The sequence below is a fragment of the Biomphalaria glabrata genome, chromosome 3, assembly GCF_947242115.1.
Source record: "Biomphalaria glabrata chromosome 3, xgBioGlab47.1, whole genome shotgun sequence".
NCBI lineage: Eukaryota > Metazoa > Mollusca > Gastropoda > Planorbidae > Biomphalaria > Biomphalaria glabrata.
Window position 1 is genome coordinate 54,853,540 of NC_074713.1, and position 27,838 is coordinate 54,881,377.

Sequence of the window (27,838 nt, forward strand, 5' to 3'; positions counted from 1 at the left end):
GCATTCAGAAAAAATATTGGCTATAAAATTGAATTATTCTAATGAATGGAAACGCCAAAATGATTCGAACTCGACCACAGTTTATTTTCTAATGTGTCAAACACCTCCAACATCTATTTCCATACAAATGTGTAAAAAGATGCTTGACGAAGACCGTGAAATTACATTTCATAGACCCAATCTAGATCTAGTTCATAAAACCTCTGTTTGATATATAGAAGTAACTCACATATCTTCTTACATTAACTTATCAATTGCAGACGTTCCATAATTAGATCTGCATCTAAACGTATTCATGTGTCAATCTTTGAGTCTAGTCGTGCGTGTTAATTAACCTTACCAACTCTACTAAGTCATTGGTTTTCCTGGCTGATTCAGGCAACCCGTTCCGTGCTCTAATGGCTATAGGGAAGAAAGAGCATTTATAAGAGTCTACTACCTATTCAGTGTATTGTAATAAGAAATGTGCTTTTGTCTTTGTGTCCTTTTTTTTTAGTATTTTGTCATGGTTTGGGGGCTTATGCATTAGTGTTACTTTATCGTTTAATCTTCTGTCCTGAACTCGTTCGTTAAAAACATTTTACTTTATTGCTCCATATTGCGCCTGTTCTAGTATTTTATTATTATTATTACAAAGCTTAAATCAAACCACTGTGTCTGGTAAAAAGTTTGTACACGTTATTTCTCCCACACCTAGTCTCAAATCAAGTTGAAACTTTGCACAATTATTTCTTGTCATAGACATAACACGAGTCAATAATTTAAAAACAAAACAACAAATTAGTCAACTAATTACCGTACTGGCGGTTTGTATGACACCGACAAGGGAAATTAATCATTCAGTATTCACAGTTGCGGCTAATATTGTTGGGTTTCATCCACGCAGATAATACAACACGTTATTTGGATTCTTGGATGAGTTGAAAATTTTAAACACTTCTTTATTTAAACTTACTAAACATAAATCATTAAAAAAAACAAAAAAAAACTTATTAGTAAATTAATCATTGATTCGTTTGTTTGGTATCGAATATAGTTTTTAAGTGCGGAGTTATTTCCCTTAGATAAGCTTTGTTTATTTTTTCTTTGAAAAAGGATTTTAAAAAAAAAATAATTGAATTGTTTTCGTAAGTTGAAGGGTCCTAAATAGAGGGCTCATATTCTAATTCTGGCTTAAATAGCTTTTAGTTTTAGGTTTTTGCATTTTATGATTTGTTTGATTTGTAAAAAAAAAAAAAATGTTATTGAACCCTAATGCATTGGTTAATTTTCTAAAATCATTTTATCAGTGCGGTGGTCACCTATTGTATTGCCAGGGGAATGCTCTGCTTCAAGTGTTCCCATGCCACTAGTTTATTTATAAACACAACAGCCTTTTGAATCGCGACATAGGCTACTAGATCTAGATAATTGATATGAACGTATCGTTATATTTGAGGCTGACCCTTAGATCTATCAATTATTGTAAAACAGAAAAAATGGGGCACATGTGTGATTATTTGACATTAAAACTGTTTGAAGCATATTTAAATCCCAATAAGCTGACCACATACTCTCCCCTCCTCCCCTCTAATTACGAGCTTGATATGTTAATAGGTTTCTAATGGCCTTGCGTCTGCCGATTTGCACTTCCGGGACCCGGCGGTGCTTTCCCCTTCGCGTGAGTACAGCCCGACTTCTCTCCCCCCCCCCCCCTTGGGCCGGCGATAATACTGTGACAAGGGTAAATAGTGATAGCGCTGGCATATATGCTTTACACCAGACCACGACGGCTGACTAAAACAATTTACTTCATCAAGATGGCCATCTATTCCACTCAGTTGAAAGCTAAGCGTATTATTAGAGTGAAGGGGGTGGGGGTGGGGGGGGGGGACGCAGCAGCCCTCCCCCCCCAGATGTTCACCTCTGTGTTGCCTACCTTCCCCCCCCCCTCCCTCTCACAGTTTCCCGACCTCCCCCCTCTGTTTGCAATAAATACTCTGGTCTCATCGGGAATTCCCCCTACCCGACAGTTAGCTGTTTCGTGCTGAGGTGTCAACCCGTTTACACCGGATACTTCAAAATAGCAGTGGAGCAATGCATCTGATACTGATACAATGGGGGTGGTCATTTTGGTTTGTCTCCGGAAGGCCGCTTTCACCGCGTCTTTTTAACACTTTCTCTCCTAATCGACGATACCATCGTTGATTTGACCTAATTGAAGTAAATTAGTATACATTTTTTTTTTTAAAACTTGACTTTGAATTATATAAAAAAGAGCATGCGTTTCCTTTTACTTCTACACCAAAATACATTTTCTGATTACATTTTCAAACAAAGCTATTGAAGCCCAGTCATAACAAGGGTAGTGAAATAGTAATGCGCAAAATAAAGAATTCCTTTAAAATGTGGAAAAATAATTACGGAGAGAAAGAGTTAAGGCAGAATCCGTTGAAACAAAATGTATGGTGTGACTTCAAAACCTGCCCACTTAATAATTGGAAGAAAAAAATCTTGAAATTCAAATTTAAGCACCTCCTCTGTAAATTTGATTAATCTCAAATGGTTTTACACGACCGAAAAATAAAAAATGTATGCATTTTTTTTCCAATAGTTTGTTACTCTTTAGGTTTTGTGACCGACGCCTCTGATTTTCTATTATTAGGCTACTCGGTGTTTATCATAGCGACATCTTGTTTAATTCACGAGTCCTACCCATGTTGCAGTACGACGTCCGTCCATACAGCTTCCGGTAGAAAACACGACACATGACAACCTGTTCCCAGAAGTAGCTCAAGGTACTGACAGGAAATGACGTCATCTTTTTTTAACAGTATTTTATTTTGGTCTATTAAGTAAAATGGTTTGGCTGTATCTTCCCGGCTCTCATCACATAAATGCAAGAATGCGATTTCCGGTCTATCTTTCTCGACCCTGCAGAAAACAGCAGACGACCGTGACATAACGTCTGAAGTTCTGAAAGAGTCATCAGAAAATCATAAATATCAAACAGAGAAAAATTCTTGCCGAAAATGCTGTCACAAGCCACCCCTATTCCAAGATTTCTAAACTTAAAGGTATCTCTTTCAATCTGTCACACTTGTCGTTTTGGTAAGGTAGAAAGATCTAGTTCTTATATTTAAAAAAGTAGATAGAGAGTTTACCGGTACTTGAAAAGTGGACCCACGGATGGATGAGAGTCCAGAGGTCTGATTCCTTATGAGTTCTAATATTAAAAAAGTAGATAGAGAGTTTACCGGTACTTGAAAAGTGGACACACGGATGGATGACAGTCCAGAGGTCTGATTCCTTACGTATTGTGATATTTAATTCGTGATAAGTTTCTCTTGCGTCTAACAGACAGCAGGCTCATCAGAGTCATACTGTTAGCATGGGGCCCGCCAAGCAAGCGCTATGCTTTTAGATTGTAGCCCCTGGTTGCTCCCCTATCTTGACCAACCAGAGCGTACTGGCGAGGTTTATAATCGTTCAGTAGCGCGAACAGATACGTGATGCGAATCAATATCATCGACGTGGAGCGATTCAAATACCTCTTTAGGTTTGGATCTAAAATAGTTCAGCTGCCATTCCCTCATCCAGCCGGCCACCTCACTATTTCAAAAAAGTAGTTCGATATCATTGAGCCAGAGGAACTACACACTTAGACATACACACTTAGACTTACACACAAAAAACATGAACACTTCATACAGGGTACCCAGGCTGAATCTACGGGGTGGTCCTCTGGGGTAGGTAGACGCTAGAGTTCTTATTTCAAAAGATGGCTTCTCTCGTCTGCTAAGACTCCGTCGTCACCAGCCGACAGACTTCCCCCCCTGCCTCATCACTGGGGACTCGGGCTATTCCGTGAAACGACTGCGGCAACTATTTAGAGTTAAGTAAATAATTATGTATCTTTGTAGTGCAACCTCCTGCCTCCCCCCTCCCCCCTTTGCCTCCTTCACTCCAATCACCTCAGTGCACTGTAGTGTCTCTTTCAGCCGGTATACGCGATGAGATACAGCACTCGTGATCTCCGGGTGGTTATACCAGTGAGCAGATCTGCTGGCGTTAATTACATAGACCGGAAGGGCTACATGCACAATGGCCTGTGCTTACACGCAATACTTTGTCTCTCCCTCTTTCTTATTTTATCTCTCTCCTCCTCTCTATCATATCTCTTTCTTTATTAGCCCTCTCTCTCTCTCTTTCTTTTTAAGCCCTCTCTCTCTTTCTATTTAAGCCCTCTCTCTCTCTAAATCTATCTATCATTGTAATAAGAAATAAAGGAACCCTGAAGAGTGACCTAAGACAAGGCTTTATTAAACTAGAACGACACATGAACTGACGAAAGAGACTTGGACAGTAGCACACTAAATAAGTGTTGTGAACACATTCTCAAGTCGTTACACAAACATAAACAAATAGTAACTATTTCACCACAATCACATCTATTTTTTTCACTTCATTCTCTCTCTCTCTCCCAAAGAGATGCGTGCAAAATGATAATGGAAGCTAATATGTACATACAAAGAGATCAGTATTTCTTAGCTTGTTGATGGGTGGCTGCCTGGTCTGGCGGTTTGCGCGCTGGACTGTCGTTCGGATTTATCGATGGTTCAAACCCTGCCCGCTCCCCTTCCCGTCGTCCTGCGGGAGGTTTGGACTAGGAAGTAAATTATCTTCTACTCTGAAGGACATACAAACAGTTTACATCCGGTGGCACACAAAGCGATGCGCTGAAATCACTGAACAGTCGGCCCGCTACATGCGCGCATTGGAAAAGTAGTCCACATGCAGTACGTACTCAAATATTACATCTCAAAACTTGAAGCTTTGGTCAAAAGAAAATTATGCTTCGATATGATTGGTAGTACCCGGTAGCAGTATTGGATAGTCTCTGGTCTGGCAACACTTGGTTTTCCCTTGGCTCTAGAGGCCATCTTTATAGATAGATCTATAGTATAGCTTTTATATAGCGCTACTTTCATGCTTATAGCATGCTCAGAGCGCTTTGGTCCAATTTCATTTGTGAACCAGTTGGGGGGGGGGGGGAGGGGGTATCTAGGAGTTGGTTTTCCGTGCTGCCTTTAGGCGTTCAGTAAACACAACTTTGCCCAAGTCGGGGGTGTCGAACCTCGAGCCCTCTTCTAGGTAGCCAAGCCAAGTTCAAGCGCACTTGGCCTCTCGACCACATAATGTATTCTGTAGATGGTATTGCTATACATATCTTGCATGTCTTGCCGAATTTGAAGTTAAGTTATAGATAGATCTAGTAGATATTGCAGTCTGTAGATGGTACTACTATACAGATGGCTCATGACCTGCCATATATATGATGGGGGACTTTGCTTTCAAATTTCGACTGTGGCGGGGCAGCGAGGGGCAGTGAGCCTAGAAGTCAAGTTCTCACGTCGGCAGCGCCACTGACATCGTGTCACTGTGACATCTGGGATGGCTTCATTGCAGCCAGTAGACGTGTTCGCCCATCTGCGGACAGTTCCGTCTGGACAAGGAAGATCCCCCCTCCCAACCCGTATTTTAACGGGCTTGATAAAAAGCCCAGATTGTGGATGGTGGCGCTTGACAAATTGATAAATGGGGGCGGGGGGACTGTAGGTCGAGATATGTCTGAAGTCTGGCAGCCATGTTCCGTAAACAAGATGGCCGGGCACTAGATTCCACGCGCGGGTATGGCACGGTGAGTGAGCTGTCCTGCTGATGACCGAGAAAAACATAAGTGATGGACACGAGAGGGCTATTGGTCATCGTACAAAAAGAGAGACCGGGTTTTGATTGAGTCGTTGTTGGGGTGATCGATGAGATTCTAGATCTCATAGTATAGCTGAAAATAAAACGAAACTGGACATTAAGAGGTACTCTGTTCTCTCTCTCTCTCTCTCTGTCTCCTCTCTGTCTCTCTTCTCACTCTGTCTCTTCTCTCTCTCTTTGTCTCTTCTTCTCTGTCTCTTGTCTCTCTGTCTCTTCTCCCTCTCTCTATCTTCTCTCTCTCTCTCTGTCTCTTCTCTCTCTCACACCGACTGACCAATTGTCTAAATTATTGTTTTAAATCTATTGGTCGCCAGACAGCGAAAAGTGAACTTAAACCCCTACCACCGACAGGCAATGCTTTTGTCTGCGTTGCGGTTGGCAATATATGTAGGTCACAGTTTTGTCTGCGTAATCACGTGAAATGGTGTACTTCGAGATTTGGAGACAATCCTATACTTAAAGAAACCAAGATTCCTTTATCTCTAATGTACGTGTGTTATAGTATTATACTTTTGATTATAAACGCCTAGTGACTCCAGCTAGGCCTATATAGATCTAAAAGCATTAGGGTAACCAACTCTAGAAAAAAAATCTTAATTCACACCCTCTCTGACCTTAAAGTAAATAGACTGTGTCCAACTGATTTTAACAACCTAATCAGCTAGACATACACATGACCACATGTAGGCCTAGTGTATTGTACGTGTGTAGTCGATAATACTGTAAGACTACCCTGCATTAAGCGTTATACAATAGTGTTTGCTTAATGTGGAGAGGTCAGACAAGAAAATAACACACTGGCGTGACTAGTCAAGTATGTTCGTAGATATCTCTCTCACTAAAATAGTTATACACCCTCCCTGCCCAGAAAGTAAATAGACGGTGTGTCCGACTGATTTTAACCACCTGGCCAGATAGACGTACACGTGTAGGTCTATATAGTGTACTGAGTGTGCAGTTCATAATAACAAGATCACCCTGTTTTTTTTTCCCTTGCGCGTTTAACGGTTATGCAATAGTGTTAGTTGTATTTTTAGTGGTCAGACAAGAAAATAGCACATCGGCATGGTTAGTCAAGCATGTATTTTACACTAAAAAATAGTTATACAGGTCAAATGTTTCTTAAAACTCCAACCATTTCGTTTCTATTTCTTTGGATACTAGATCTAAATTTGAAATTCTAAATTTATGTTATTTAATGAGATTTTAAACTTTACCAGTACAAGTAAGATTTTCCGTTATATAATAATTTAATATATATATATATATATATATATAGATTTAAGAGTACCATTATTTCCTAAAGGTTTTAATTCAAGGCAAAAATACAAGCACCCCTATTTATTTAGACATTTTATTTTATTGTGCAGTAACATTTATGTAAGAAACATATTCCTTAATACTGATTTTATTATGGATAAATATTACTAGAATGTTGAAAGAATAAGATCGAACCGTAGTCGTACAGTCGGATGATTATATCTATGTAGGACTAGTTCAACCACTCCCCTTCCCCCCCCCCCCCCCCAAAAAAAAAGTTTGTAATAGTTTAATTAACTTTCTTTAGTTTAGTTTAACTCTCTTTTGAAATTCATGATAAACTAATAGTTTAACTACTTTATTTTAGTTGAAAACTAGTTTTAGTTTAACTTTTAAAAGTGAGTTTAGTTCCCAACACGAAGAGGTTACCACTACTTCTTGACCACTACTTCTGTGGGTCTCTACTTCTTGACCACTTGTTCTCTGGGTCTCCACGTCTTGACCACTACTTCTGTGGGTCTCCACTTCTTGACCACTACTTCTGTGGGTCTCTACGTCTTGACCACTACTTCTGTGGGTCTCCACTTCTTGACCACTACTTCTGTGGGTCTCTACGTCTTGACCACTACTTCTGTGGGTCTCCACGTCTTGACCACTACTTCTGTGGGTCTCCACTTCTTGACCACTACTTCTGTGGGTCTCTACGTCTTAACCACTACTTCTGTGGGTCTCTACGTCTTGACCACTACTTCTGTGGGTCTCTACGTCTTGAACACTACTTCTGTGGGTCTCTACGTCTTGACCACTACTTCTTTGGGTCTCTACGTCTTGAACACTACTTCTGTGGGTCTCCACTTCTTGACCACTACTTCTGTGGGTCTCTACGTCTTGACCACTACTTCTGTGGGTCTCCACTTCTTGACCACTACTTCTGTGGGTCTCTACGTCTTGACCACTACTTCTGTGGGTCTCTACGTCTTGACCACTACTTCTGTGGGTCTCTACGTCTTGAACACTACTTCTGTGGGTCTCCACTTCTTGACCACTACTTCTGTGGGTCTCTACGTCTTGACCACTACTTCTGTGGGTCTCCACTTCTTGACCACTACTTCTGTGGGTCTCTACGTCTTGACCACTACTTCTGTGGGTCTCTACGTCTTGACCACTACATCTGTGGGTCTCCACTTCTTGACCACTACTTCTGTGGGTCTCTACGTCTTGACCACTACTTCTGTGGGTCTCCACTTCTTGACCACTACTTCTGTGGGTCTCTACGTCTTGACCACTACTTCTGTGGGTCTCTACGTCTTGACCACTACTTCTGTGGGTCTATACGTCTTGACCACTACTTCTGTGGGTCTCCACTTCTTGACCACTACTTCTGTGGGTCTCTACGTCTTGACCACTACTTCTGTGGGTCTCCACTTCTTGACCACTACTTCTGTGGGTCTCCACTTCTTGACCACTACTTCTGTGGGTCTCTACGTCTTGACCACTACTTCTGTGGGTCTCCACTTCTTGACCACTACTTCTGTGGGTCTCTACGTCTTGACCTCTTCGTATGTGTGTCCGTCTTGACCACTACATCGACATGTCTCTACGCCTTGACCATTATTAATGTGTGTCTCTACATCTAGACCACAGCCTATGCGTGTCTCTATGTTTGGACCACTTCATGTGTCTCCATGTCTGGACCATCCTAGTTGACGAAGTCTACGCTAACACAACTAAAATCAACGATTAGAAATGAAACAGAAACAAAATAAAATAATTATAAGCCGAAGAACGAAAACTAAAACTAAAATAACTAGCTCGACGAAATAGAAATAGCTTTGACTCGTTATGTGCCTAGGCTTAGATTATTTCGTTCACTTTTATTATTATTTATTATTTTTAATAATCTTTGCTCCTTTTTGTGTTCTGTTGTACGTAACAATTAATTGAACAATCGGCTTGAAATGTGAGACGTCCTTTTTACACTGTTCTATTGAGCCAGGCCCCGCGACAGAAATATTTGGCCCCTAGACAGCTGGGTACGTGTGGGCCCCTCAGTCTACCTCTCCCTCCCCCTCAAGCCAGACACCTCCAAATACGTTTATAATGCATATAAAAAGCCTGAAGCTGCCACCTCCTGTTGGGTGTCCCCGGACTTAAGTCCTGCTTATCCTGCCTGGCGGCTGTCTTGATTGAACATGTAGTTTAAAAAAAAAGTGAAGTTCACCATTCAGATCTTGTGGTCTATTGGGCAGATGAAGTAAAGGTCGTCTGTTTCTGTGGCCTGCGGTTTACGTGGGTGTCATGTGGCCAGCACAACGACCAACCGCCTTTACTTTTCCCCAACTAATGTCAGATACCCATCAGAGGCGCCCAAAGATCCCGAAATTAAAAACCCCATGATTCACACCCGGGACCCCCGGTTTGGAAGCCAAGCGCTTTACCGCTCAGCCACCGCGCTTACTGAACATGTAAGTTACCCACTATATGTTCTTGTACTGAACTGTGAAGATATATAATGCAGTTGCTACATACGTTTTACATATGTAAAAGACAGACAGCGAGAGAGAGAGAGAGAGAGAGAGAGATGGAAAGAGAGAGACGCGGTGGGGATTCAGAATGAATGACACTCATGTAGAATGCACAATAACAAATATATAAATGCTTGTTTGTGTGTGTGTGTCCTTGTAACGAAGTGTGAGTGTAACGACGTGTGTGTGTGTGTGTGTGTAGATGCTTGTAGATAGAATGTAGCTAAATATTTCTGCTATCTCCCCTGTTGAGTGCTGGAGGCGGAGGGGTGCTGTGGGGGGGTAGGTGGTAAGATATATGTCTTTCACTATCTCTATCACCAGACACGGCCATTCATCTTACGGCCAATTTACTGGCTTCCAGATTAACAGAGAGACAAAATAATGTACGCCCTATCTCCTCGGCCACACACGTTGATACATTTCGTAGACATAAGTGTGGCGTTAAGGAAGATTGGAGGGGGGTGGTGTGTCCCTTGGCAACCTACCCTTCTCGTAGCCAGGGGGGGGGGCCACGCCCATGACAGAGAAATAACAGACGTGAAAGTAGGCATTGTCTTGAGAAAGCTGTAGCATCAGAGAGTGTGCTCGTTGTAAGGTTAAAGAGTGGGTCCGTCTTGTAATATTCACGTTTCTTATTCCATACGCTAGAACAAATTCGTACAAGGGCTCCTTCTTCCCTAGTGCCATTAGAGAATGGAATGGGTTGCCTGAATCAGCCAGGAAAACCAACGCCTTAGCAGGGTTTAGGTCATTGATTAGCATGCATGGCTAGATTGACGCGTGAGATGCGAAAGACGTTTTCATCTTCTTTTTGTGTGTGTGTGTCTGTCTGTCTGTCTGTCTCTGTGTGTGTGTGTTGTGATGTATGCCTGTCTATCTTGTAAACTGTTGAGGCCTGTCAGATTGTGTCAGATAACTCTGCAGATGTCTGGGTTTCTTGTGCGGGTGTATTACAATGCGATCGATCAACTCACAAGTAAACAAGCACAACATCTATTTGTAAAAGTGAAAAGACGAGTCTGAAACTCCGTTGAACAGTTTAAATAAAGTATAATCCAACAAAAGGCCACAGTCGATGTCTCTGTGGATAAAATACGTCCTACCCCTATGAAATCCTATCACCAACTGATTCTCTGTCTCTAAGAAGCCTCCAACCCAACTAAGTCCAAGCGTCACTAGTCACGTTCAAAATTCGTCCACTATGGTGCGTCTCTACATAACTACAAATACAAACTAAGTGTCTGACAGTGTGCGTGCGTGCGTGCCTGGACTGAGGGGTCAAGTGGTTGGTTTCTGAACCTAGAGGTCTCTAGTTCGAGTCTCGGGGAAGACTTGGGTTTTGAATTTTCGAGATTTTTAGGACGCTTCTGAGTCTGCCCAACTCTTAATGGCACCTGGCATAACTTTGAGAAAGCAAAGGTGGTTGATCGTTGTGCTGGCCACACGACACCCTCGTTGTCAACCATAGAAACTGATGACCTTTACATCATCTTTGTTTCGGGTGTTCCTTCAGAGTTCAAGATGATCTACTTCCCAGTCCAAACTTCCCGGGGGATGGCGGCAGGCAAGGGTTAAACTAAAAAACCCGGGGACCATCATGACGACCTATCGACAGTCCAGCATGCATAGCGCACGACCAGGGAGCCCTCTTCAGGAAAGGAAACCACAATAAACCCATGTACGGGGGTAAAAATAAAGCACAAGGGATTACATGGTTGGAACGTTGAGAGTTTGACGTACTTCTCACGTGACCAGCAGACAAAGAATTCAACTTTGATATGTTTTTGAGCCGTCGAGTTTTACTTTGAGAAAGAAATGATTAATCAAACAAATAAAAATGGTTGTGCTCTTTATTGCATGTTGATTTAAAAGTGCTGTCATAATCATAGAAAAATGTTGTCATAATCATAGAAAAGTGTTGTCATAATCTTAGAAAAGTGTTGTCATAATTATAGAAAAGTGTTGTCATAATCATAGAAAAGTGTTGTCATAATCATAGAAAACTGTTGTCATAATCATAGAAAAGTGTTGTTTTTTTTTTAATTTACCGGTACTTTTAAAATACATTTATTAAGAAGAGAAACGTTGAAGGCATAGCCACATCATTTTATCATTTGCGAAAAATAAAAAAGGGGGGCAAACTAACTTTATGTTCTTTGAAAATTAGATGGAAAAAAACATTTTCTTCTATCCTAAATCCTACCGGCTTAAAATTGTAGACATGACTCAAGTCAAAATTTGGCATTGTAAATAGACACGAAACATACTGTTTGTTCTGGTGTGCTCTTCTATCTCTGTCAACGTAATTGTTGTCCTCTTCGGAATATTAGAATATGCATCCTCCGTTTGGGACTCCTCAACTCAAGAAAACATTAAGAAACTGGAACAGACACACAATAGAGCAGTGAGATTCATAACAAACGAATATTCACATTTGACTAGAGTAACACCTTTAGTTAAATTTAGAAAGCCTTCAGGACAGAAGACTCAAAAGTAAAGTAGCAATTATACATAAAACACTGAACCATAATCTTCAAATACAAAAAACAAATTTAATAAAATACTCAGAAAGACATAAAAATAAAGGCACATTCCTCATCCCATATGCTAGGACAAATTTGTACTAATCCTCCTTCTTCCCTAGTGCGATTAGAGAATGGAATGGGTTGCCTGAGCTAGCCAGGAAAACCAGTGACTTGGCAGAGTTTAAGTCATTGGTCAATATGCATGACTAAATGCATGACGCGTAAGACGTAATCATCTTCTTTTTTGAAGTAACGTCTGTATTATATAAGATATAAAGATAAGAAATATTTGTTTTCTTGTAATGCCCAGTTGTTGTTTTTTAATTTTATTAAATTTGTAGAATGTAAAATAAAAACTGTGAATAACTTCCGTTGTGTCCAGCCAATGGGAAGCCTCGGTGTTCTGCTTGCAGACGCGATTATGAAATGAAAGCGGGCGTTGTGTCGTGCTGAGATTTTGGGTTTGTTTCGTTTTATCTTTTGTGTTCATTTTTTCACTTGGCCACCTTCTTGTTGACGTTCTGTTGTCGTCACTTTGGAATGCGTGGCACTGACAGAATGAGAACCTTTCGACACCGGGCCGAATATCTTTTCGGAATTCCCAGTTGGGAGTTTTCAGTTGAATGGCAGACGTGCCGCTAATAAAACCGTATGTTTGCCATGTATTATCACTCTTGTTAATTATTAGTTATCGTCCTACACATACATCGTATTGTTTCATCTGCCTGGGGTGTCTTGTAAGACCGTAGCCTCGTCAGGACAACAGAAATGCTCTGTCCCAAAAATGTTATTCGATGTGCGGTAGGTCTCATCCTCATGTGACGTCTGTGACCTTATGTAATGCTCAATTACAAACAAGTCCCGTTATATGAAAATTCACGTGGTCGTTTTACTGTGTTGCATATAACCGAAGAAAATGCCTGTTTATAAACATACATTCTAGAGCAGCGGTTCTCAACCTTTTAAGCTCGGCGACCCCTTTTTTACAATATACCACTCTGCCGCGACCCCACCCCCAACAGCAGTAGAAGAATAGACAATAACCATCCTTATTGTTGATGGTCTTAGGCGACCCCTGGCAAATCGTCAATCGACCCACAAGGGGGTCGCGACCCCCAGGTTGAGAACCCCTGTTCTAGAGGAAGAATGACTTGTGGCTGCCTGGTCATGGGGTATGCGCTCTAGACTGTCTTCAGGATGGTCCCAGGTTTGTTCCCTGTTCTTAGCCATCCCTTGCCGTCATGCAGGGTTTTCATTTCTGACAGAAAAAGTCATGAACCTAACGTCAAGACTTAATAAAAAAAAACTTTGATATAACCATGTTTAACAGAATCATGCTTGACCATCTAAAATCACTGCACAACCAAAATGTTCTTCTCCCAACCCCCTCCCAAATGCAACAAATAAAACTGAAGGAGCAAATAACACTGTTCAAAACAGTCTAGATTTTTTGCTGAATACTAAATCTAGTTAGAATTTAAAAACAATGTGTTTGTAGGAGGGATATATATATATATTTATGAATATAATAATAATCATAATCTTTATTTACCATGAGAAAAATTTGTCTTACAATTGGTGCATTACACCAAACAAAACATTATAACTATAAAAAAAAATATATATACATTCATACCTGACTCATAATTTATATGCGAAAAGTTTATATCAGTTTCTAGTAGAGTTTCTACTTAATGATTTGATTGCCATGGGAACAACAGAGGTTTTGTGTCTGTTTGTCATTGCTATATATAACTTATTCGTCACCACTACTCACACTTAATCTTTCAACTCGTGTGTGGACACTTTATTTGTAAAATGGCAGCTCATAAAAATACATAGCTTCATGGGCCGGCAGTACCCCAGAATACAGAACAGAAAATTTGGTACTAAATACTACCAATTACTAATGTTTTTACTCATTTGCAGAATCGTATGAATTGTAATGTTACTTGGACCAGTTACCATAAAATTTGCATATTTTTTTTTAAAGATATGCAGCACACTAATTCATATTGAATCAGTTTTCACCCAAGAACTCAACCATATTGCCGCCCCTTTATTAGACATATAAACATAGTTTTTCCTTTTAAAACGCTTGGTGTTTAAATGTTTGAAGCGTTTAATTATACGATTTTAAAACCAGAATGTTCCGATTATGCGTATGAATTCAGCTCACGTCGTCTGCGGCTATCTCTGAGGGTCACAGCCTGCAAGCGGTAGCCCACCCAGACTAATTGGAAGAGCGTCTCGTACTGTCTTGTGTGAGCCAGCCTGTTGCGCGAGCACTCTGCGCCATAAACAAAGGGAAGATTACTCTCGAGTGCGTCATTCGTGGCTAGGGAGAGAGAAGGGTTTGGAGGGAAGTAACTCCTTGTAGCATTTCGTGTGTTTTACACCGTAAACATCGTTGTTAAGGACGCTCTTTGAAAGGTTTTAAAAAAAGAAGTCAACGATAAACAAAGCATGACGAGGGTCAAACGGACTTCCACCACACCCCTCGGCCGCCCTCTCCATTTATAAGGCTGCTGGAAGAAAGGGCTGGATTGTTGCGTGGGGGCTGGACTTTGCGGACATGATAATGACCCGTGATGTAAGACTGGCCACACCGAATAGAGAAAGGGGGAGGAAAGCTGATAGTGTCACGGGTGTGGAGAGCTGATGTGACGTCAGTGCTGACAAGTGTTTCATCACTGAAACAAAGTCAGCCGAGAAACAGCCTTCAGTGTTCTGCTCTAAAGTAAGCCGGGCAACATGTAATTTGCTAGTATTTGTTGTTGCTATGCTATAGCTATTGTTATGCTTGTACTTCAGTTTTTTTTCCTAGTAAACCAGGGGTTCTCAAACTGTGGGTCGCGACCCCCTTGGGGGATCGATTGACGATTTGCCAGGGGTCGCCTGAGACCATCAAAAATATGGATTGTTTTTTTTTTTATTCTTCTATTGCTGTATGTGTGTGTGTGTGTGAGGTAGGGTCGCGGCAGAGTTGGAGATTGTAAAAAGGGGTCGCCGTGCTTAAAAGGTTGAGAACCGCTGTAATAAGTAAACAAATGTCGACATGAATGTTTATATATGTTTCGTTAAAGCCTTTTTAAATTAGGAAGCTGATTGAGGTCTATACTTTCTAATGCTATTCTTATCTTATCTTATTATATTACAGACGTTGCTTCAAAAAAAGAAAAAAAAAGATAATTGCGTCCTTTCATTGTGTCACGTTAATCAATGACGTAAATATAATACTCCTTCTTCCCTAGCGCTATTAGAGCATGGAACGGGTTGCCTGAGTCAGCCAGGAAAACCAGTGTCTTGGCAGAATTTAAAGCATTGATTAACATGCATGACTAGACTTGACCTAGAGACTCGCGTCGGACGTAAGCATCTTATTTGTTGAAGTAACGTATGTATTTTATAAGATAAGATGATGTAGAGGTCATCTGCTTCTATGTCCGACTGTTAACGAGGGTGTCATGTGGCCAGCACAACGACTGACCACCTTTACTTTTTTAAATGTCAGATACCAGAGTTGGACGTTCTAATTATTCCGAAATTGTAAAATCTGTCTCCACCGAGATTCGAACCCAAGATCCCTCTTTCCGGAAGCCAAGCGCTTTACCAATCAGCCACCATTCCGCCCTCTGTGGTTTCTCCGTGGAGCAATGTTTTTTTTTCTTATTTTATTCTTAACGCTTTCTCTCCGTAATTATTGACCACGTTCTGGTGGAATCAACGCTGGTATCGTCAGTTAGGAGAGAAAGTGTTAATTTTGTTTTGCCCAAAAATGTTGCAAACCACATAACATAGCGAGTTTATTTTAATGACCCAAGATTGTATTTCACTTTAAGACATAGAATAGGACCACCCTGGCAAGGTAGCCTTCCGCTCGGATGCCAGACGGCAAACGCATCCTCGTGCCAACGGAATGAGAGAATGAGAGACGGGAATAAACGCCAGGCGCGAAATGTGAAGTGTCACCGTAAGCCAATTAGGCAGACCGGGCCGATAAAGTTGTTACAAGTGATTATGTTTGGCCCTAATAAAATTCATTCTGGCTCTTAATTTCCTCTCTGGTGCACTTTCTGGCTAAGTTCTAGTGCACTCAGACGACTTGGACATTACAAAATAGTCTCTAGGCACCACCATTGAGTTGTTTTTGTTTTTTTTTAAAGCGAAAAAAAAATGTGGGGGAGTAGGGAAACTCTCTGCTAATCGTTCGGCGACATTTTTTTCTTTCAACACAAAACCCTTTATTTTTACAAAACGTATGTCAACTCTGTCTGTCTGTCTGTCTGGTACAAATCTTGTACACGTTATTTCTCCCGCTTTACTTTGTCGGATCAAGTTGAAACTTTGCACAATTATTCTTTCTCGATGACAACATATGATTAAAAAAAAAGAAAATCTAATTAGTTAATTATTTAGTGGTAATTAATTAATTTGGTTTAATAGAGAAACAATGGTTTACATAAATCTTGCAACATCTATCGTGCGTTTCTTCCCCTAATATAAACTTGAGTGTTTGTTTTTAAAGTATTTGTGTGTTTATTTTGTTTTTGTTTTGTTAGATTTACATCTTCGTTTCACAGCTTATATCGACGAGATGAGACCAAAAAAAATCGTTTAATAGTAAAAAAAAAAAAAAAAAAACTCTAAACAACTTTGAGATATTGTAGAATGTCTCTGAGGTCAGCCAACTGTACTGGAGACCTGACCTACTTTGGGGAAGTAAAGGCGGTTTGGTCACTGTGCTGACCTTATGACCACCGAACCAAAGAGCCTTCGGTAACCAACAGCTTTATCGCTTAGCTATCACGCCCCCCCCCCCCGACATACGCGCTAAGAATGAAAAACACAAGGTTGGTGTTTGCTCGGTCGTTGGTTTGTAGCTCCAAACAGCGAGTACAACTAAGCCGGTGTCGGCGTAGTAATTTCTTAATGGTTCACTTGAACAGAACTTCTTTTTAAAATAAAACTTGAATCGAACTTTGATGTCTAAATATTCATTGGCCTCCTTCAGTCGTAGAACGACTATGGTTCATCTCAGAGCATACTTCCTCATGTGGCTGTGGAGCCCTATTTTGGAGAGACACTCCCGTCCACAGATAGCGCAGGTTGAGTTGGCTTTTGCTTCGGTGGTAGAGGAGCTGGCCGTTTTTCGGATGGTACGTTTTTCTTCCTGAGCTGAGATCCATGTACTTTCACTGTCCATAGCTTTCTGGTCACTGTCTCTCTCCATCTGTTGCGGTCCAGAGCTATGTCTTCCCATTTGTCAATATTGATGTTCACTGATTTGAGGTCACGTTTTATTACATCTATGTAACGGAGGTGGGGGCGACCAGTTTTTCTAAGTATACCCAGCTTACAACTTGAAAATGGACCAATATATAAAAAAAAAAAAACACGTCCCTTCTGTCTCACGTCTCACCCACGTGACTTTTGACAGACCAGCTCGTGGTTTCATCATCCTTCACCGCCACAAAACAAGCGCACCGTTTCCTCACCTTTACCTTGGAAACACACGCATACACCTCAGCGCAAGGGTAACAACACAGCTCGTGTAGATTTGTTACTTCTTCGATTAGAGTTACTCTTTAGATCTGGCTGTCTCTTCACTGTGACTCCCTCCCCCGTGTTGTGTTCACAGCACGCTACCGATGAGCAAAACTATTCACTCGCTGTCTCTTCACGGTGACTCCCTCCCCCGTGTTGTGTTCACAGCACGCTACCGATGAGCAAAAAAATTCACTAGATCCTAAAGCAACCTAGCTTTTTTGTTTGGGGAGGGGGGGGGGGATTGAAACGCCTTGGGGGGTAAGCGGATGTTATCCATATCTTGGCTTTAGCTTGTCCTCGGCTGATAGTGTGAGAGCCCCTGATGACTGAGGTACATGGCGGGGTGTCTAAGCAGTGGTCGGGTGAAAAATTGATCCGCTGACAGGTGAACGCTTGGTCACTTTTAACGGAACTGTCCGAGACAGAAACGCAACTAAGATAGTTGTCCTGGGCGGACTGGCTATTTGGGCTAATGTCCGGTAGGTCGGCATCAGAATGAGCTAGTGGGTCGACGTCGAAATAGTTGCTTGGAACTGAAGTATATCCAGTAATCAGTGGCGTGGTGAGGGGAGTAGATAATACATGGGCGTAACCAGGATTTTTTTCGGGGGGGGGGGAAGAATTTTTTTTCTCTCATTCATTAGTTATTAAGAGAAATGTAATCGCGTTTGAAAACAATTACGTCATTATCTTAAAATAGCACACACTGCACACAGTAAATTCATTCTGCTTCACACAGTACATTACAGCGATGGAACTCATTCATTCATTCATTCCTTGACGTCTCCAGTATTTTGGAGATTTTCTGGAATGTCCAAACAATGTCAAGGACGCTCCATTGAACTTCATTGCTGCCAACTAAAAACCAAATAACAGAGCTGTAATTATACATATCTTGTATCAAATCTCATGTACAACCTCTAAATAGTTGTTCATTCGTTTTTAGATAGTTGTTCATTCGTTTTTAGATAGTTGTTCATTCATTTTTAGATAGTTGTTCATTCGTTTTTAGATAGTTGTTCATTCGTTTTTAGATAGTTGTTCATTCGTTTTTAGATAGTTGTTCATTCGTTTTTAGATAGTTGTTCATTCGTTTTTAGATAGTTGTTCATTCGTTTTTAGATAGTTGTTCATTCGTTTTTAGATAGTTGCCCATTCGTTTTTAGATAGTTGTTCATTCGTTTTTAGATAGTTGTTCATTCGTTTTTAGATAGTTGCCCATTCGTTTTTAGATAGTTGCCCATTCGTTTTTATATAGTTGCCCATTCGTTTTTAGATAGTTGTTCATTCGTTTTTAGATAGTTGTTCATTCGTTTTTAGATAGTTGCCCATTCGTTTTTAGATAGTTGCCCATTCGTTTTTAGATAGTTGCCCATTCGTTTTTAGATAGTTGCCCATTCGTTTTTAGATAGTTGCCCATTCGTTTTTAGATAGTTGCCCATTCGTTTTTAGATAGTTGCCCATTCGTTTTTAGATAGTTGTTCATTCGTTTTTAGATAGTTGTTCATTCGTTTTTAGATAGTTGTTCATTCGTTTTTAGATAGTTGCCCATTCGTTTTTAGATAGTTGCCCATTCGTTTTTAGATAGTTGCCCATTCGTTTTTAGATAGTTGTTCATTCGTTTTTAGATAGTTGTTCATTCGTTTTTAGATAGTTGCCCATTCGTTTTTAGATAGTTGCCCATTCGTTTTTAGATAGTTGCCCATTCGTTTTTAGATAGTTGCCCATTCGTTTTTAGATAGTTGTTCATTCGTTTTTAGATAGTTGCCCATTCGTTTTTAGATAGTTGCCCATTCGTTTTTAGATAGTTGTTCATTCGTTTTTAGATAGTTGTTCATTCGTTTTTAGATAATTGTTCATTCGTTTTTAGATAGTTGTTCATTCGTTTTTAGATAGTTGCCCATTCGTTTGCCAATACGTTTCCAGTCCTAGAGTGTGTCCCATATCGCATTAGTCTGGGCACCAAACGGAAGTGCTTAGACTAGTGTATTCTACAGTGCTGAACAGGGCGCACTCTACCTTACCTTACCTTTACCTATCCCTTATTCTGTTGAACCGTTGGGGCACCAGGCAAGATTTGTCGACCGTCTTTCTCCATTCCTCCCTTTTTTTTTTGCTTTGTTTAGAACCTCTCTCAATGGCAGGCCCGTCCATTCTTTAATGTTGTCCTCCCATCGCTTTTTCTGTCTGCCTCTTCTTCTTTCCCTGGCACTGTTCCCCGAAGGAAGGTCTTTGCGAGCCCCGTAGATCTTGTAATGTGGCCAAAGGTTTTAAGCTTTCGTCTTTTTACAATAGTTAGCAGGTCGTCATGGGCTCCGATCGATGCAGCAACCCTGTCTCTGATTTCTTGGTTTGTGATGCGGTCTTTGAATGTGATGCCTAGGATCCTTCTGTAGCATCTCAATTCCATTGCTAGGATCCTCCCTCTCAAGCTCTGCATTCAACAGTGCGCACACATTAGCATAAACCTTTTGAGGGGGGGGGGGGAAGCGTATCAGCACTTCCTTCACTTTATACACCGGATGCTCAAAAAAAAAAAAGAAGCTAGATGTGAATAGTTCTTCCGCCTTGTCTGAGAATCTCCCAATAAATTCGAGGACTGCTAGATCGAATGGCTCTTCCAAGAACTTACAACTTCCTGTGTTGAGCGAAACAATATTTTTGCAGTTTGACTGAGGATTGCGTTTGTGTAGCCCGTCTCTCGTGTGACAGCATGCTCAGTATTTTGGTCCTGTTTCTATAGTGGACATCTGGGAGGAGGGGGGGGGGGTTATAGGTCTACAACCGGATTCGAGCATGGGCCTCTTTTTTTTTTAGGTACCTAAGCGGCTTTTACCGCTCAACCACACAAGCCACAATGAGTGTCATTTTGTATGTATGAAACAATTATTTCAGAATAATCACAGAAGACCCGTTCACTTTATGACTGGCATCAATCATACCTTCGCCAATTCCCTACCCTCCTCCCGCTGTTTCCTCTTTGGTTCCAGCGCTAACGCTGCGCTTCCCCCCATATTCTAGATTTTGTATATGTCTTGGCCGCCTCGATCTCCCGTTGAGTCCAGCAGACATGAGGTCCAGAAACTGAAGTCTGGACTGCACATGTCATCGCTGGTCAGTGGAGTTAGAAACCAAACGTTTGACTTCCCCGGCCACGGCGCCCTCCACCCCCCACCCACACTTTCCGCCTCAGGCTCATTATTTGACGCACTCTATCAACAGCCTCATCCGTCAAAAAACCTGCATCTTCCAGAGTGTTTATCGTTAATATAATATGCTCGTGCACATGCGGAAGTTGTGGGAGGGGCTTGAGCATTGTGGCGGGAGGGGGGGGTCTAGCTTGAAAGAGTTTGCAACAGGGAGAGAAGGTGGGTGAAAGGCCATTAATGATACTCGGTGGGTACCTTGAAAGAGTTCGCCTCAGAAGATGTGATAGACTGGCGTTAAGCTTGGTGTCTGTTAAGATAATCGTTCGTCAGAAACGTTTGATATGCGCCACTGTCACCCTCGTGCTGCCAGAACCCTGTGGGAACCTTTGCGACGGGGGGGGGGTATGGTAGGAGAACTTTCATCTTGTCATCCATCGTGTAGTCATTGGTCAAGGCCGCCACGAGAAGCAGCGCCATCTATCGTGAATGAACGCGAGACTTCATAGCATATCAGAAGGAATATGGCGGCAATGGTCCATGTTGTGTTGATGGTACATATTCGTAATGGTATAGACTTTGTGATGGTACAAGCTGTATTATGGTACAGGTAGTGTTGATGGTGGTGCATACTGTTACGAGATAAACCCTTTAAAAAAAAACCATCTAAATCGCCAATTTCATTTGAGGGGCAACCTTATCAAAGAAAATACAATTCACGCCCATAATTGCAAGTTGTTATATTGAAATTTCATTTGGGCAGTTTTCACATAATGTGATATTGAATAGAGAGAATGGGAGTGCAGATAGACAGACAGACAGACAGATAGATAGATAGATAGATAGATATTGATTGATTGATGCAAAAATCTGTGCGTAATAGCTACTTTGACAAGTCCTCTAGATCCCCTGGTCAAATTGAGCTCAAAGGATCCCACCCTGCATCTATATTGTCTTTAGATCACGTGATAGATCCCATTTCTCCCCTGGAGGTGTTCATCTATGTCGGATGTCTATAAATAGCTAGCGTCTTGGTGTACAGGGTGTGGAGACTACAGGAAGTGCTGAGAAGCTGTGTATTTTGATAGTTGTAGGATCTATTTTGTGCCCCCTTTTAATAGCGCTGCAAAATCCGTTCCCTGAGCGCTGCCGTGTGCATCACCAAATAAAATCAACTCGGAGAAAGTATCAGACGTTCGCTCTGTCACATTTGGCCACCTAAAAAACGTAATTCCGAAGATTAAGAATGAATGCAGTGTTCGACATGACACGCAAGCCCAGTTTGCGACCTGTATATTTTTCCACGTCTGATGCAGACAAGGCCGTTGTCCGCCTAGGGTAGCTGAAAAACGTAACAATAAACTAGCGGTAATGATTGCCCCAGATACCAGGATGTCAGGGCGAAATATTTTAGAGCCACTAATCTAAAAACACTATTTAATAATGTCGACCCTGGGAAGGTACTGGGCTTTATTCGGGAAGTGGGGCTATCTACGAAGATGTGATTTCTGAATTTGTGAACATGCACTATTTACATTAGATTTTTACCAAATATTTAAATTTTTACTACCTTTACTATTTTAACTGTATGACTGTATAGAATCTGACCCTTGTTGTTTAGAGAGAGAGTAGTCCTTAAGGGACTGCAGGCACGACATGGCCTAAATTGTGCCGATGTGCCTCAAATCACAAATCCAATCCAAATCCAATCGTAAACAAACAACATTTAGCTACGTGATAATATTGATAAAACAATGAAAATTACGTATCACGTGACAGCCTTTATGTATTGCGTAATTTGTATAGAAGATATAGAGAACCACGTGGCAAAATGTTTGTTTAAGATTGGTGAATGAGGTCTATTGGTAAGAAGATCAATTACATTCTTACATTCTTCTTACATCTTGCAGTTCACAAAGCTTACATCAACTCTCTATCTGTCTGGCTCAACTGTTGAACTCGTTATTTCTCCCAATGTCTGGTTCAACTGTTGAACATGTTATTTCTCCCAATGTCTGGTTCAACTGTTGAACTTGTTAGTTCTCCAAATGTCTGGCTCAACTGTTGAACATGTTATTTCTCCCAATGTCTGGTTCAACTGTTGAACTCGTTATTTCTCCCAATGTCTGGTTCAACTGTTGAACACGTTATTTCTCCCAATGTCTGGTTCAGCTGTTGAACTCGTTATTTCTCCCCAATGTCTGGTTCAACTGTTGAACTCGTTATTTCTCCCAATGTCTGGTTCAACCGTTGAACTTGTTATTTCTCCCAATGTCTGGTTCAACCGTTAAACACATTATTTCTCCCAATGTCTGGTTCAACCGTTGAACACATTATTTCTCCCAATGTCTGGTTCAACTGTTGAACATGTTATTCTCCCAATGTCTGGTTCAACTGTTGAACTCGTTATTTCTCCCAATGTCTGGCTCAACTGTTGAACTCATTATTTCTCCCAATGTCTGGCTCAACTGTTGAACATGTTATTTCTCCCAATGTCTGGTTCAACTGTTGAACTCGTTATTTCTCCCAATGTCTGGTTCAACTGTTGAACACATTATTTCTCCCAATGTCTGGTTCAACTGTTGAACTCGTTATTTCTCCCAATGTCTGGTTCAACTGTTGAACTCGTTATTTCTCCCAATGTCTGGTTCAACTGTTGAACTCGTTATTTCTCCCAATGTCTGGTTCAACTGTTGAACTCGTTATTTCTCCCAATGTCTGGTTCAACTGTTGAACACGTTATTTCTCCCAATGTCTGGCTCAACTGTTGAACACGTTATTTCTCCCAATGTCTGGTTCAACTGTTGAACTCGTTATTTCTCTTAATTTCCATTCCTGGATCAATGGCTCCTATCAGGAAAAAAAAGTATAACAATTTAGTTAATTAAATAGTGTAAAGTAAAGTTCCCCTTTCAGACCTTGCGATTTATGTTTCTGTCAGGTCAGATACCCATTAGAGCTGGGTGGACTCAGAGGCACCCAAAGATCCAAAATAAAAAATCTCTGTCGTCACCAGGATTCGAACCCGGGACTCCCGGTTCGGAAGCCAATCGCTTTACCGCTCAGCCACCACTCCCCCTTAATTAAATAATTAATTAATTCTGTTTGATAGCAAAGATGGGGAAAATATCACAGTATTGAGATATAATGTTGTAAATGTAGAGTTATTCCCCTTAGATAAGCCTTCGATTTTTTTTAAAGTTTTTTTTTTTTTAAGAGTCCATTCCTCGACAATCACAGTCAGCACTCGGTGACATGTGTGCTGCACTGATTGCCTCCCTTCTCTTGCCAGAAAAACTGATTACAATCGTGCGAGTTCCGCTAATAAACACCATCTCCAGCCCAGACCCGTATAAATCGCGCGGAAAGATGTCTGCCACCTCCCCCTACTTTCAATATCTTCTTTGAAGCCGTTGGAATCGTCCGCTTTTATTTCCTGGTTTAGTTTTATAAGAAACAAAACTTAATGTGCCAGGTACGCCTATAAACAAAGCCGAAACAAAAAAAAAAGCCGTTTTTAATCTGCGTACGCACTTTGAGTAATTGTGCAATCTGGCAACCTGGCTATCTCATTAGTACGGTTTTAAAAAATGATTGTGGCCAGTTCACAGTTTCAGGGCGAGTTTGTTTTATATATTTAACTTGACGTGCTGAATGGCAGGATGGGGGAAAAGGGGGGGGGGTGATGATAGGGAGAGTGCGGGCACTGAAAGGAGGTAGTTCCTGATACTCCCTGACACACGATTCACTGAGCCTAGTGGCAGTTTCAAGCCGGTGCCGGCTCTAGATCTAATAGGGCAGTAGTAAAAGTGTTATATGATATGGAAACCGTGTCCTTATTTATTGCTATGGCCATATTCACTTGACGTTGTGTGTGTGTGTTTTTTTTTTTTAAGTAGTCGTGGTTGTGACATACAAACCAGCGTTGGTTCATTCACCAATGCGCCTTGATCCATGACCTCCGTGACCTATGCCGAAGGTGCCGCTTGATCAGCTTCCGTCACGTTTTGTTTTTCCCAAACCGACAAGGATAGTCTGTGTGTCCGTTAAGGGTGGAGCTGAGACCATTCATTACAGAAGGACCGAGCTCTGACCTGCAACGTCACAACCTGTGGGCAGTGGAGGCCAATAGCTCGTTGCTACGTCGTACAGACCCATGACGTGGCGAGTAGCTATTGGTCTAAGCTTTGCACAAGTATTTCTTTTACCTGACGACACACGAATCAATTTTAAAAAAAAATCAATTATTAAATTAACTATTGGTAATGAATTATTTTGTTTGATATGTTGTACAATGAAAAGAAATCCTACTAGACTGATGAAGTGGTATGTTGAATTATTGCCCTTGAATACTCTTGAGTCCTGAGTGAACATTTTCTTATATGCATTTAAAAAGCGATCATGTAAACCTTCACAAGATCCCCCCCCCCTTTCTTCCCTCCTCCTTTCACAACTGGTCTAGACAACATCGAGAAAGCATAAAGCTAAACAAAAACAATTGGTACAAATATTTCTAATCGCTCGGATTTATTATGTATAGGTAAATCGTGCAATATAATAAACGAATTGATACAATTACACTTACTATAAGCTTTTTTTTTTAATATAAGAATTTTGTAATATTTTTCTTGTTGTATTTTTCTATCTCTTTATCGTTCTTTCCAGCTCTCTTTATTTCTCTTCCTATCGTCCTTTCTTTTATTTTTCCCTCTCAAACTTCTTTTTAACTCTTTCTCTCCTAACCGACGGTGCCAGCGTTGATTCCACCAGAATGTGGTAAATAATTACGGAGAGAAAGAGTTAATTTTTTTTTTAAATACGTATATTACGCCTACATTTACAACTGTGTAAGTCGAGGTCTCAAATCTTGTATTTCTTTTCAAATAGGCAGATGGTTTTTCAGTTTATTTTATTGCATTTTCATGTGCATGGCCATAACCCTCTCCCCCCCCCCCCCCAGTGATGTTGGTTGAGGGGGGAAGAGGAAATCGTTACAAATAGCCAAAATGACCCTTTTAACTGCGACATGGTGGCGTCGGCACCGGGCTGCTTTTTCCCGTCTTTATACGCCCTCGCCTCATATATATCCCCAGCACCCCCGTCCAACAGCCCTCATTTCCTCAAATCTCCTCTCATCTCGTTTTAAGGATTATAAACACAAATCTAAACAGTCTTTGGCGATCCGAGGGCCCGGTGTTTACCCAAATTTCAGCTCCCCCCCCCCGCCGTAAAGAAATCAGCGCGCGTTGAGTAGCTAAACGATTTGATGCTGTGGGGGACGGCATTCACAGGGTAACTCTTTTTTGGAGACTATATTAACAAGGAGTTATCTTACCTTTTTTTTTTTTTAATGCCCGGGACTTTTATAAATGAAACATGTGGGTTAGAAAAGAGGGGGGGGAGGGGTTTAAAGCGAAGGAAAAAAGATGGCGGCGAAGGAAAGGAAATTAACAATATGGGGAAAACAAATGGGGAGGGGAGGGTTAATTCGTTAGAAGAGAAGGGGGGGGGAGGTTCCGTAAACACTTAAAAGTTGAAGACCTCCCACTTATTGTTGCGTTGAGTGATCCACCGTGAGTGTATGTGTGTGTGGACTTTTACAAGGGTTCCACCATTTGTATTCCCTCCCTCACCTGGTCACAGGTACTTACAGGTTTTTTTAAGCATGTGAAGCAAGATGTGTATCGGTTTATTTGGGGTGAATCCAGTTTTAGTTTACCCTCTTCAAGTATATCAGCTTGTCCTGAATCCGTTTGTATTATAGTGTTAACATTGTATCAGTTTCTCATAAAGTCGTTTTCATTTTAGTCTATAGACAGCCTCATGGAGTTCTCTAGTTCTTTGTGTCTGTTCCCACTTTGTCCTGCTTCGAATTTCTGTGTTGCTTTTTGTACTCGACATGGAACTTAACTTCTAATAAGGAATCTTGGGGGAGGTTACATTTTATTATTATAGCTTTTATATAGCGCTACTTCCATGCTTATAGCATGCTCAGAGCGCTTTGGTCAAATCTCATTTCAGTGAGGGTGGAGGGGTTGGTTTTCCTTGCTGCCTTTAGGCGCTCAGTAAACACAGCTCCGAGTCGGGTGTCGAACCTCGAGCCCCCTTCTAGGTAACCAAGCCAAGCCAAGTTCAAGCGCCCTCTCGACCACGCTTCCCACATTTGTAGGAAGAGCAGTCAGTTTCAAAAGGAAGAACTACGATTTGGAAAGACAATTCCGACTCGACTAATAGAAAAGAAGGTCACGCCTTTGTCAGATCAAACAGGAGTTGCTACTGGTCAAGACAAGTCACGTGATAGAGAGCTCTCTAACTTCCGCCACCAAAAAACAAAAAGAGGTCTCGTCAGACGACATAAGTGGTTGGGCTATAGACGCTTAGATCGGTATCACGTGACTCTGTCATTACACTGTACTTAGATTAAGTGTTCTACTTTGGGACTAAACCCAGTGCTATCCCAAGTTTACTAAAGCTACATCTGATTCTGTCACTAGATTTACCAGATTCTATCTTCCATTCTCTGTTACAATCACCTTGTAATAATGAACAAGAGTCAGGTTGTGGACTCGATTCCGATAAGGATTATTTTCTAGGATCGATACCTTGGTAAAGATCTCATTTCTAGGATCGGTACCTTGGTAAAGGTCTCTTTTTACAAAATTTAAAAAAAAATGTTTGACCTGTGAAATTCATTCAGGATTTTTAACTTATATGCGATTATATCTTTTTTAAAAGATCATACTTTAACTGCTCATATACTTACATTGCTCATATACATATGTTGGTCATACATAGATGACTGATATACCTATGTTGGTTATACGATGTGCGCTTTTAGACTGTGTGTCATATTTGCCGCCGTCACCTTAATGATCAACTTGTAGTCGATTCTGAAATGTCTGGAATCGCCTTAGTGCTCGTCTGCTCCTGTTTACAAATGAAAAGTGTTTCTCGAGTCACGTGATAAACTCACGCGCACAGATAGGCTGTCACTCAGCCCTGTTTACATGTCGATCCGCTACAAGTCTATTGTCGCCCTTTCTGATCGAGCATCGCTGGGGCCAAACTTGGGCGATAA

At 41.1% G+C, this 27,838-nt stretch overlaps 1 protein-coding gene across 1 annotated transcript in view; it reads left to right on the forward strand.

Annotated features, from left to right (window-relative positions):
* LOC106054479 (uncharacterized) overlaps positions 1 to 27,838 on the forward strand; it is a 74,820-nt gene that overhangs the window by 39,147 nt on the left and 7,835 nt on the right. The window lies entirely within an intron of this gene.